The sequence below is a fragment of the Apostichopus japonicus genome, chromosome 20 (assembly GCF_037975245.1).
Source record: "Apostichopus japonicus isolate 1M-3 chromosome 20, ASM3797524v1, whole genome shotgun sequence".
NCBI lineage: Eukaryota > Metazoa > Echinodermata > Holothuroidea > Aspidochirotida > Stichopodidae > Apostichopus > Apostichopus japonicus.
The window spans coordinates 16,590,543-16,602,941 of record NC_092580.1 but is presented as its reverse complement, the minus strand read 5'-3'; the positions used below and the strand labels follow the sequence as shown (position 1 = coordinate 16,602,941).

The 12,399-nt window shown below is 48.2% G+C and overlaps 2 protein-coding genes across 20 annotated transcripts in view; one reads left to right on the top strand and one right to left on the bottom strand.

The window, feature by feature from the left end:
- The window catches only part of LOC139960902 (ATP-binding cassette sub-family C member 3-like), a 132,172-nt gene that overhangs the window by 52,968 nt on the left and 66,805 nt on the right, over positions 1-12,399 (top strand). The gene's annotated exons all lie outside the window — the stretch shown is intronic.
- LOC139960904 (uncharacterized) overlaps positions 1-12,399 on the bottom strand; it is a 38,254-nt gene that overhangs the window by 9,997 nt on the left and 15,858 nt on the right. For all 6 annotated transcript variants that reach the window (XR_011790658.1, XR_011790659.1, XR_011790662.1 and 3 more), the window contains 16 exons: positions 11,548-11,834; positions 11,206-11,395; positions 10,002-10,288; positions 9,658-9,847; positions 8,454-8,740; positions 8,110-8,299; positions 6,906-7,192; positions 6,564-6,753; positions 5,360-5,646; positions 5,018-5,207; positions 3,814-4,100; positions 3,472-3,661; positions 2,268-2,554; positions 1,926-2,115; positions 722-1,008; positions 378-567 (listed from right to left, as the gene is read on the bottom strand). The gene's annotated coding sequence lies outside the window, so the exon portion shown is untranslated. The remainder of the gene's footprint in view (positions 1-377; positions 568-721; positions 1,009-1,925; positions 2,116-2,267; positions 2,555-3,471; positions 3,662-3,813; positions 4,101-5,017; positions 5,208-5,359; positions 5,647-6,563; positions 6,754-6,905; positions 7,193-8,109; positions 8,300-8,453; positions 8,741-9,657; positions 9,848-10,001; positions 10,289-11,205; positions 11,396-11,547; positions 11,835-12,399) is intronic.

The following is a 12,399-nucleotide window of genomic DNA, read 5'->3' as shown; positions in this document are numbered from 1 at the left end:
CGCTCTGATACCCAGTCGCACTCAGATATCCGGACACACTCAGATACCTCGTCAGATACCCAGTTGTGTTTAGACACCCAGTTACGCTCAGACACCAGTTGCGCTCTGATACCCGGTCACACTCAAATACCATGTCAGATACCCAGTTGTGCTCAGATACATGATCGCGCTCTGATTCCCGGTCACGCTCAGATATCGGGTCACACTCAGATACCCCGTCAGATATTCGGTTGCACTCAGATACCAGTCGCGCTCTGATACCTGGTTACACTCAAATACCCTGTCAGATACCCAGTTGTGCTCAGATACACAGTAGCGCTCTGATACCCGGTTGCGCTCTGATATCCGGTCACGATCAGATACCTGGTTACACTCACATCACTATATCTGGCAGAGGTTACAAGCAGTCACTTCATCTGGCATTGACTACAAGCGGTCACTTCATGTGGAGTTGACTTGTGGCAGGGCATTCAGAAATTACGAATTCCCAGTGGTGGATTAACGATGGAAGGTCGATCAAATATCCTGGAGGTGGTTGCAGGTATTTTCTGCCAGTTCATCTTCAAGCTGTCGAGGAAACAAGAGAAATGTTACTCAAAAATATTGAAGCAATCTTTGGATATGGGTTCCTCTTGTACAGCTATGTTCAAGAAATTTTTTTAAAGTAGTTTAGGACTATTAATCTATGCAACATTGAAGAACAAATTTATCTGGTACGGACCTCCATGATCCAGCATGTGTACCATCCCAGAAATGGCCCTTTGAATCAATCTAGTCCGTGTACATCTGCTAGTATCATCACTTTTACTATGGAGACTGGGTGATAGGACGGGAGATGGCTGAGTTCCTGGTGGCTGCAAGCGGTCACTTCATCTGGCGGAGGCTGCAAGCAGTCACTATATCTTTGTGACTAGAACCTGAGACCTTATGATGAAAGGAGCCGTCAACCACTGAGCTAACACTCCCAAGACATCAAGAACTTCCATAACATCTGGAAGTCTGGAACATCTGTAAAATATAAAAATATACCTGTTCAGATACCTAGTCGTGCTCAGATACCAAGTCGCCATCAGAGACCCAGCCGCGCTCAGATAACCCGTCAGATACCCAGTCGCACTCAGATATCCGGTCACACTCAGATACCCCGTCAGATACCCAGTTGTGTTCAGACACCCAGTTGCGATCAGATACCAGTCGTGCTCTGATACACGGTTGCGATCCGATACCCGGTCACGCTCACATACCCGGTCACACTCAGATACCTCGTTAGATATTCGGTTGCACTCAGATACCAGTCGCGCTCTGATACCCAGTCGCACTCAGATATCCGGACACACTCAGATACCTCGTCAGACACCCAGTTGTGGTCAGACACCCAGTTACGCTGAGAAACCAGTTGCGCTCTGATACCCGGTCACACTCAAATACCATGTCAGATACCCAGTTGCGCTCAGATACACGGTCGCGCCCTGATACCCGTTCACGTTCACATACCCAGTCACACTCAGATACGCCGTCAGATATTCGGTTGCACTCAGAAACCAGTCGCGCTCTGATACCCAGTCGCACTCAGATATCCGGACACACTCAGATACCTCGTCAGATACCCAGTTGTGTTTAGACACCCAGTTACGCTCAGACACCAGTTGCGCTCTGATACCCGGTCACACTCAAATACCATGTCAGATACCCAGTTGTGCTCAGATACATGATCGCGCTCTGATTCCCGGTCACGCTCAGATATCGGGTCACACTCAGATACCCCGTCAGATATTCGGTTGCACTCAGATACCAGTCGCGCTCTGATACCTGGTTACACTCAAATACCCTGTCAGATACCCAGTTGTGCTCAGATACACAGTAGCGCTCTGATACCCGGTTGCGCTCTGATATCCGGTCACGATCAGATACCTGGTTACACTCACATCACTATATCTGGCAGAGGTTACAAGCAGTCACTTCATCTGGCATTGACTACAAGCGGTCACTTCATGTGGAGTTGACTTGTGGCAGGGCATTCAGAAATTACGAATTCCCAGTGGTGGATTAACGATGGAAGGTCGATCAAATATCCTGGAGGTGGTTGCAGGTATTTTCTGCCAGTTCATCTTCAAGCTGTCGAGGAAACGAGAAATGTTACTCAAAAATATTGAAGCAATCTTTGGATATGGGTTCCTCTTGTACAGCTATGTTCAAGAAATTTTTTTAAAGTAGTTTAGGACTATTAATCTATGCAACATTTAAGAACAAATTTATCTGGTACGGACCTCCATGATCCAGCATGTGTACCATCCCAGGAATGGCCCTTTGAATCAATCTAGTCCGTGTACATCTGCTAGTATCATCACTTTTACTATGGAGACTGGGTGATAGGACGGGAGATGGCTGAGTTCCTGGTGGCTGCAAGCGGTCACTTCATCTGGCGGAGGCTGCAAGCAGTCACTATATCTTTGTGACTAGAACCTGAGACCTTATGATGAAAGGAGCCGTCAACCACTGAGCTAACACTCCCAAGACATCAAGAACTTCCATAACATCTGGAAGTCTGGAACATCTGTAAAATATAAAAATATACCTGTTCAGATACCTAGTCGTGCTCAGATACCAAGTCGCCATCAGAGACCCAGCCGCGCTCAGATAACCCGTCAGATACCCAGTCGCACTCAGATATCCGGTCACACTCAGATACCCCGTCAGATACCCAGTTGTGTTCAGACACCCAGTTGCGATCAGATACCAGTCGTGCTCTGATACACGGTTGCGATCCGATACCCGGTCACGCTCACATACCCGGTCACACTCAGATACCTCGTTAGATATTCGGTTGCACTCAGATACCAGTCGCGCTCTGATACCCAGTCGCACTCAGATATCCGGACACACTCAGATACCTCGTCAGACACCCAGTTGTGGTCAGACACCCAGTTACGCTGAGAAACCAGTTGCGCTCTGATACCCGGTCACACTCAAATACCATGTCAGATACCCAGTTGCGCTCAGATACACGGTCGCGCCCTGATACCCGTTCACGTTCACATACCCAGTCACACTCAGATACGCCGTCAGATATTCGGTTGCACTCAGAAACCAGTCGCGCTCTGATACCCAGTCGCACTCAGATATCCGGACACACTCAGATACCTCGTCAGATACCCAGTTGTGTTTAGACACCCAGTTACGCTCAGACACCAGTTGCGCTCTGATACCCGGTCACACTCAAATACCATGTCAGATACCCAGTTGTGCTCAGATACATGATCGCGCTCTGATTCCCGGTCACGCTCAGATATCGGGTCACACTCAGATACCCCGTCAGATATTCGGTTGCACTCAGATACCAGTCGCGCTCTGATACCTGGTTACACTCAAATACCCTGTCAGATACCCAGTTGTGCTCAGATACACAGTAGCGCTCTGATACCCGGTTGCGCTCTGATATCCGGTCACGATCAGATACCTGGTTACACTCACATCACTATATCTGGCAGAGGTTACAAGCAGTCACTTCATCTGGCATTGACTACAAGCGGTCACTTCATGTGGAGTTGACTTGTGGCAGGGCATTCAGAAATTACGAATTCCCAGTGGTGGATTAACGATGGAAGGTCGATCAAATATCCTGGAGGTGGTTGCAGGTATTTTCTGCCAGTTCATCTTCAAGCTGTCGAGGAAACGAGAAATGTTACTCAAAAATATTGAAGCAATCTTTGGATATGGGTTCCTCTTGTACAGCTATGTTCGAGACATTTTTTTAAAGTAGTTTAGGACTATTAATCTATGCAACATTTAAGAACAAATTTATCTGGTACGGACCTCCATGATCCAGCATGTGTACCATCCCAGGAATGGCCCTTTGAATCAATCTAGTCCGTGTACATCTGCTAGTATCATCACTTTTACTATGGAGACTGGGTGATAGGACGGGAGATGGCTGAGTTCCTGGTGGCTGCAAGCGGTCACTTCATCTGGCGGAGGCTGCAAGCAGTCACTATATCTTTGTGACTAGAACCTGAGACCTTATGATGAAAGGAGCCGTCAACCACTGAGCTAACACTCCCAAGACATCAAGAACTTCCATAACATCTGGAAGTCTGGAACATCTGTAAAATATAAAAATATACCTGTTCAGATACCTAGTCGTGCTCAGATACCAAGTCGCCATCAGAGACCCAGCCGCGCTCAGATAACCCGTCAGATACCCAGTCGCACTCAGATATCCGGTCACACTCAGATACCCCGTCAGATACCCAGTTGTGTTCAGACACCCAGTTGCGATCAGATACCAGTCGTGCTCTGATACACGGTTGCGATCCGATACCCGGTCACGCTCACATACCCGGTCACACTCAGATACCTCGTTAGATATTCGGTTGCACTCAGATACCAGTCGCGCTCTGATACCCAGTCGCACTCAGATATCCGGACACACTCAGATACCTCGTCAGACACCCAGTTGTGGTCAGACACCCAGTTACGCTGAGAAACCAGTTGCGCTCTGATACCCGGTCACACTCAAATACCATGTCAGATACCCAGTTGCGCTCAGATACACGGTCGCGCCCTGATACCCGTTCACGTTCACATACCCAGTCACACTCAGATACGCCGTCAGATATTCGGTTGCACTCAGAAACCAGTCGCGCTCTGATACCCAGTCGCACTCAGATATCCGGACACACTCAGATACCTCGTCAGATACCCAGTTGTGTTTAGACACCCAGTTACGCTCAGACACCAGTTGCGCTCTGATACCCGGTCACACTCAAATACCATGTCAGATACCCAGTTGTGCTCAGATACATGATCGCGCTCTGATTCCCGGTCACGCTCAGATATCGGGTCACACTCAGATACCCCGTCAGATATTCGGTTGCACTCAGATACCAGTCGCGCTCTGATACCTGGTTACACTCAAATACCCTGTCAGATACCCAGTTGTGCTCAGATACACAGTAGCGCTCTGATACCCGGTTGCGCTCTGATATCCGGTCACGATCAGATACCTGGTTACACTCACATCACTATATCTGGCAGAGGTTACAAGCAGTCACTTCATCTGGCATTGACTACAAGCGGTCACTTCATGTGGAGTTGACTTGTGGCAGGGCATTCAGAAATTACGAATTCCCAGTGGTGGATTAACGATGGAAGGTCGATCAAATATCCTGGAGGTGGTTGCAGGTATTTTCTGCCAGTTCATCTTCAAGCTGTCGAGGAAACGAGAAATGTTACTCAAAAATATTGAAGCAATCTTTGGATATGGGTTCCTCTTGTACAGCTATGTTCGAGAAATTTTTTTAAAGTAGTTTAGGACTATTAATCTATGCAACATTTAAGAACAAATTTATCTGGTACGGACCTCCATGATCCAGCATGTGTACCATCCCAGGAATGGCCCTTTGAATCAATCTAGTCCGTGTACATCTGCTAGTATCATCACTTTTACTATGGAGACTGGGTGATAGGACGGGAGATGGCTGAGTTCCTGGTGGCTGCAAGCGGTCACTTCATCTGGCGGAGGCTGCAAGCAGTCACTATATCTTTGTGACTAGAACCTGAGACCTTATGATGAAAGGAGCCGTCAACCACTGAGCTAACACTCCCAAGACATCAAGAACTTCCATAACATCTGGAAGTCTGGAACATCTGTAAAATATAAAAATATACCTGTTCAGATACCTAGTCGTGCTCAGATACCAAGTCGCCATCAGAGACCCAGCCGCGCTCAGATAACCCGTCAGATACCCAGTCGCACTCAGATATCCGGTCACACTCAGATACCCCGTCAGATACCCAGTTGTGTTCAGACACCCAGTTGCGATCAGATACCAGTCGTGCTCTGATACACGGTTGCGATCCGATACCCGGTCACGCTCACATACCCGGTCACACTCAGATACCTCGTTAGATATTCGGTTGCACTCAGATACCAGTCGCGCTCTGATACCCAGTCGCACTCAGATATCCGGACACACTCAGATACCTCGTCAGACACCCAGTTGTGGTCAGACACCCAGTTACGCTGAGAAACCAGTTGCGCTCTGATACCCGGTCACACTCAAATACCATGTCAGATACCCAGTTGCGCTCAGATACACGGTCGTGCCCTGATACCCGTTCACGTTCACATACCCAGTCACACTCAGATACGCCGTCAGATATTCGGTTGCACTCAGAAACCAGTCGCGCTCTGATACCCAGTCGCACTCAGATATCCGGACACACTCAGATACCTCGTCAGATACCCAGTTGTGTTTAGACACCCAGTTACGCTCAGACACCAGTTGCGCTCTGATACCCGGTCACACTCAAATACCATGTCAGATACCCAGTTGTGCTCAGATACATGATCGCGCTCTGATTCCCGGTCACGCTCAGATATCGGGTCACACTCAGATACCCCGTCAGATATTCGGTTGCACTCAGATACCAGTCGCGCTCTGATACCTGGTTACACTCAAATACCCTGTCAGATACCCAGTTGTGCTCAGATACACAGTAGCGCTCTGATACCCGGTTGCGCTCTGATATCCGGTCACGATCAGATACCTGGTTACACTCACATCACTATATCTGGCAGAGGTTACAAGCAGTCACTTCATCTGGCATTGACTACAAGCGGTCACTTCATGTGGAGTTGACTTGTGGCAGGGCATTCAGAAATTACGAATTCCCAGTGGTGGATTAACGATGGAAGGTCGATCAAATATCCTGGAGGTGGTTGCAGGTATTTTCTGCCAGTTCATCTTCAAGCTGTCGAGGAAACGAGAAATGTTACTCAAAAATATTGAAGCAATCTTTGGATATGGGTTCCTCTTGTACAGCTATGTTCGAGACATTTTTTTAAAGTAGTTTAGGACTATTAATCTATGCAACATTGAAGAACAAATTTATCTGGTACGGACCTCCATGATCCAGCATGTGTACCATCCCAGGAATGGCCCTTTGAATCAATCTAGTCCGTGTACATCTGCTAGTATCATCACTTTTACTATGGAGACTGGGTGATAGGACGGGAGATGGCTGAGTTCCTGGTGGCTGCAAGCGGTCACTTCATCTGGCGGAGGCTGCAAGCAGTCACTATATCTTTGTGACTAGAACCTGAGACCTTATGATGAAAGGAGCCGTCAACCACTGAGCTAACACTCCCAAGACATCAAGAACTTCCATAACATCTGGAAGTCTGGAACATCTGTAAAATATAAAAATATACCTGTTCAGATACCTAGTCGTGCTCAGATACCAAGTCGCCATCAGAGACCCAGCCGCGCTCAGATAACCCGTCAGATACCCAGTCGCACTCAGATATCCGGTCACACTCAGATACCCCGTCAGATACCCAGTTGTGTTCAGACACCCAGTTGCGATCAGATACCAGTCGTGCTCTGATACACGGTTGCGATCCGATACCCGGTCACGCTCACATACCCGGTCACACTCAGATACCTCGTTAGATATTCGGTTGCACTCAGATACCAGTCGCGCTCTGATACCCAGTCGCACTCAGATATCCGGACACACTCAGATACCTCGTCAGACACCCAGTTGTGGTCAGACACCCAGTTACGCTGAGAAACCAGTTGCGCTCTGATACCCGGTCACACTCAAATACCATGTCAGATACCCAGTTGCGCTCAGATACACGGTCGCGCCCTGATACCCGTTCACGTTCACATACCCAGTCACACTCAGATACGCCGTCAGATATTCGGTTGCACTCAGAAACCAGTCGCGCTCTGATACCCAGTCGCACTCAGATATCCGGACACACTCAGATACCTCGTCAGATACCCAGTTGTGTTTAGACACCCAGTTACGCTCAGACACCAGTTGCGCTCTGATACCCGGTCACACTCAAATACCATGTCAGATACCCAGTTGTGCTCAGATACATGATCGCGCTCTGATTCCCGGTCACGCTCAGATATCGGGTCACACTCAGATACCCCGTCAGATATTCGGTTGCACTCAGATACCAGTCGCGCTCTGATACCTGGTTACACTCAAATACCCTGTCAGATACCCAGTTGTGCTCAGATACACAGTAGCGCTCTGATACCCGGTTGCGCTCTGATATCCGGTCACGATCAGATACCTGGTTACACTCACATCACTATATCTGGCAGAGGTTACAAGCAGTCACTTCATCTGGCATTGACTACAAGCGGTCACTTCATGTGGAGTTGACTTGTGGCAGGGCATTCAGAAATTACGAATTCCCAGTGGTGGATTAACGATGGAAGGTCGATCAAATATCCTGGAGGTGGTTGCAGGTATTTTCTGCCAGTTCATCTTCAAGCTGTCGAGGAAACAAGAGAAATGTTACTCAAAAATATTGAAGCAATCTTTGGATATGGGTTCCTCTTGTACAGCTATGTTCAAGAAATTTTTTTAAAGTAGTTTAGGACTATTAATCTATGCAACATTGAAGAACAAATTTATCTGGTACGGACCTCCATGATCCAGCATGTGTACCATCCCAGGAATGGCCCTTTGAATCAATCTAGTCCGTGTACATCTGCTAGTATCATCACTTTTACTATGGAGACTGGGTGATAGGACGGGAGATGGCTGAGTTCCTGGTGGCTGCAAGCGGTCACTTCATCTGGCGGAGGCTGCAAGCAGTCACTATATCTTTGTGACTAGAACCTGAGACCTTATGATGAAAGGAGCCGTCAACCACTGAGCTAACACTCCCAAGACATCAAGAACTTCCATAACATCTGGAAGTCTGGAACATCTGTAAAATATAAAAATATACCTGTTCAGATACCTAGTCGTGCTCAGATACCAAGTCGCCATCAGAGACCCAGCCGCGCTCAGATAACCCGTCAGATACCCAGTCGCACTCAGATATCCGGTCACACTCAGATACCCCGTCAGATACCCAGTTGTGTTCAGACACCCAGTTGCGATCAGATACCAGTCGTGCTCTGATACACGGTTGCGATCCGATACCCGGTCACGCTCACATACCCGGTCACACTCAGATACCTCGTTAGATATTCGGTTGCACTCAGATACCAGTCGCGCTCTGATACCCAGTCGCACTCAGATATCCGGACACACTCAGATACCTCGTCAGACACCCAGTTGTGGTCAGACACCCAGTTACGCTGAGAAACCAGTTGCGCTCTGATACCCGGTCACACTCAAATACCATGTCAGATACCCAGTTGCGCTCAGATACACGGTCGCGCCCTGATACCCGTTCACGTTCACATACCCAGTCACACTCAGATACGCCGTCAGATATTCGGTTGCACTCAGAAACCAGTCGCGCTCTGATACCCAGTCGCACTCAGATATCCGGACACACTCAGATACCTCGTCAGATACCCAGTTGTGTTTAGACACCCAGTTACGCTCAGACACCAGTTGCGCTCTGATACCCGGTCACACTCAAATACCATGTCAGATACCCAGTTGTGCTCAGATACATGATCGCGCTCTGATTCCCGGTCACGCTCAGATATCGGGTCACACTCAGATACCCCGTCAGATATTCGGTTGCACTCAGATACCAGTCGCGCTCTGATACCTGGTTACACTCAAATACCCTGTCAGATACCCAGTTGTGCTCAGATACACAGTAGCGCTCTGATACCCGGTTGCGCTCTGATATCCGGTCACGATCAGATACCTGGTTACACTCACATCACTATATCTGGCAGAGGTTACAAGCAGTCACTTCATCTGGCATTGACTACAAGCGGTCACTTCATGTGGAGTTGACTTGTGGCAGGGCATTCAGAAATTACGAATTCCCAGTGGTGGATTAACGATGGAAGGTCGATCAAATATCCTGGAGGTGGTTGCAGGTATTTTCTGCCAGTTCATCTTCAAGCTGTCGAGGAAACAAGAGAAATGTTACTCAAAAATATTGAAGCAATCTTTGGATATGGGTTCCTCTTGTACAGCTATGTTCAAGAAATTTTTTTAAAGTAGTTTAGGACTATTAATCTATGCAACATTGAAGAACAAATTTATCTGGTACGGACCTCCATGATCCAGCATGTGTACCATCCCAGAAATGGCCCTTTGAATCAATCTAGTCCGTGTACATCTGCTAGTATCATCACTTTTACTATGGAGACTGGGTGATAGGACGGGAGATGGCTGAGTTCCTGGTGGCTGCAAGCGGTCACTTCATCTGGCGGAGGCTGCAAGCAGTCACTATATCTTTGTGACTAGAACCTGAGACCTTATGATGAAAGGAGCCGTCAACCACTGAGCTAACACTCCCAAGACATCAAGAACTTCCATAACATCTGGAAGTCTGGAACATCTGTAAAATATAAAAATATACCTGTTCAGATACCTAGTCGTGCTCAGATACCAAGTCGCCATCAGAGACCCAGCCGCGCTCAGATAACCCGTCAGATACCCAGTCGCACTCAGATATCCGGTCACACTCAGATACCCCGTCAGATACCCAGTTGTGTTCAGACACCCAGTTGCGATCAGATACCAGTCGTGCTCTGATACACGGTTGCGATCCGATACCCGGTCACGCTCACATACCCGGTCACACTCAGATACCTCGTTAGATATTCGGTTGCACTCAGATACCAGTCGCGCTCTGATACCCAGTCGCACTCAGATATCCGGACACACTCAGATACCTCGTCAGACACCCAGTTGTGGTCAGACACCCAGTTACGCTGAGAAACCAGTTGCGCTCTGATACCCGGTCACACTCAAATACCATGTCAGATACCCAGTTGCGCTCAGATACACGGTCGCGCCCTGATACCCGTTCACGTTCACATACCCAGTCACACTCAGATACGCCGTCAGATATTCGGTTGCACTCAGAAACCAGTCGCGCTCTGATACCCAGTCGCACTCAGATATCCGGACACACTCAGATACCTCGTCAGATACCCAGTTGTGTTTAGACACCCAGTTACGCTCAGACACCAGTTGCGCTCTGATACCCGGTCACACTCAAATACCATGTCAGATACCCAGTTGTGCTCAGATACATGATCGCGCTCTGATTCCCGGTCACGCTCAGATATCGGGTCACACTCAGATACCCCGTCAGATATTCGGTTGCACTCAGATACCAGTCGCGCTCTGATACCTGGTTACACTCAAATACCCTGTCAGATACCCAGTTGTGCTCAGATACACAGTAGCGCTCTGATACCCGGTTGCGCTCTGATATCCGGTCACGATCAGATACCTGGTTACACTCACATCACTATATCTGGCAGAGGTTACAAGCAGTCACTTCATCTGGCATTGACTACAAGCGGTCACTTCATGTGGAGTTGACTTGTGGCAGGGCATTCAGAAATTACGAATTCCCAGTGGTGGATTAACGATGGAAGGTCGATCAAATATCCTGGAGGTGGTTGCAGGTATTTTCTGCCAGTTCATCTTCAAGCTGTCGAGGAAACGAGAAATGTTACTCAAAAATATTGAAGCAATCTTTGGATATGGGTTCCTCTTGTACAGCTATGTTCGAGAAATTTTTTTAAAGTAGTTTAGGACTATTAATCTATGCAACATTTAAGAACAAATTTATCTGGTACGGACCTCCATGATCCAGCATGTGTACCATCCCAGGAATGGCCCTTTGAATCAATCTAGTCCGTGTACATCTGCTAGTATCATCACTTTTACTATGGAGACTGGGTGATAGGACGGGAGATGGCTGAGTTCCTGGTGGCTGCAAGCGGTCACTTCATCTGGCGGAGGCTGCAAGCAGTCACTATATCTTTGTGACTAGAACCTGAGACCTTATGATGAAAGGAGCCGTCAACCACTGAGCTAACACTCCCAAGACATCAAGAACTTCCATAACATCTGGAAGTCTGGAACATCTGTAAAATATAAAAATATACCTGTTCAGATACCTAGTCGTGCTCAGATACCAAGTCGCCATCAGAGACCCAGCCGCGCTCAGATAACCCGTCAGATACCCAGTCGCACTCAGATATCCGGTCACACTCAGATACCCCGTCAGATACCCAGTTGTGTTCAGACACCCAGTTGCGATCAGATACCAGTCGTGCTCTGATACACGGTTGCGATCCGATACCCGGTCACGCTCACATACCCGGTCACACTCAGATACCTCGTTAGATATTCGGTTGCACTCAGATACCAGTCGCGCTCTGATACCCAGTCGCACTCAGATATCCGGACACACTCAGATACCTCGTCAGACACCCAGTTGTGGTCAGACACCCAGTTACGCTGAGAAACCAGTTGCGCTCTGATACCCGGTCACACTCAAATACCATGTCAGATACCCAGTTGCGCTCAGATACACGGTCGCGCCCTGATACCCGTTCACGTTCACATACCCAGTCACACTCAGATACGCCGTCAGATATTCGGTTGCACTCAGAAACCAGTCGCGCTCTGATACCCAGTCGCACTCAG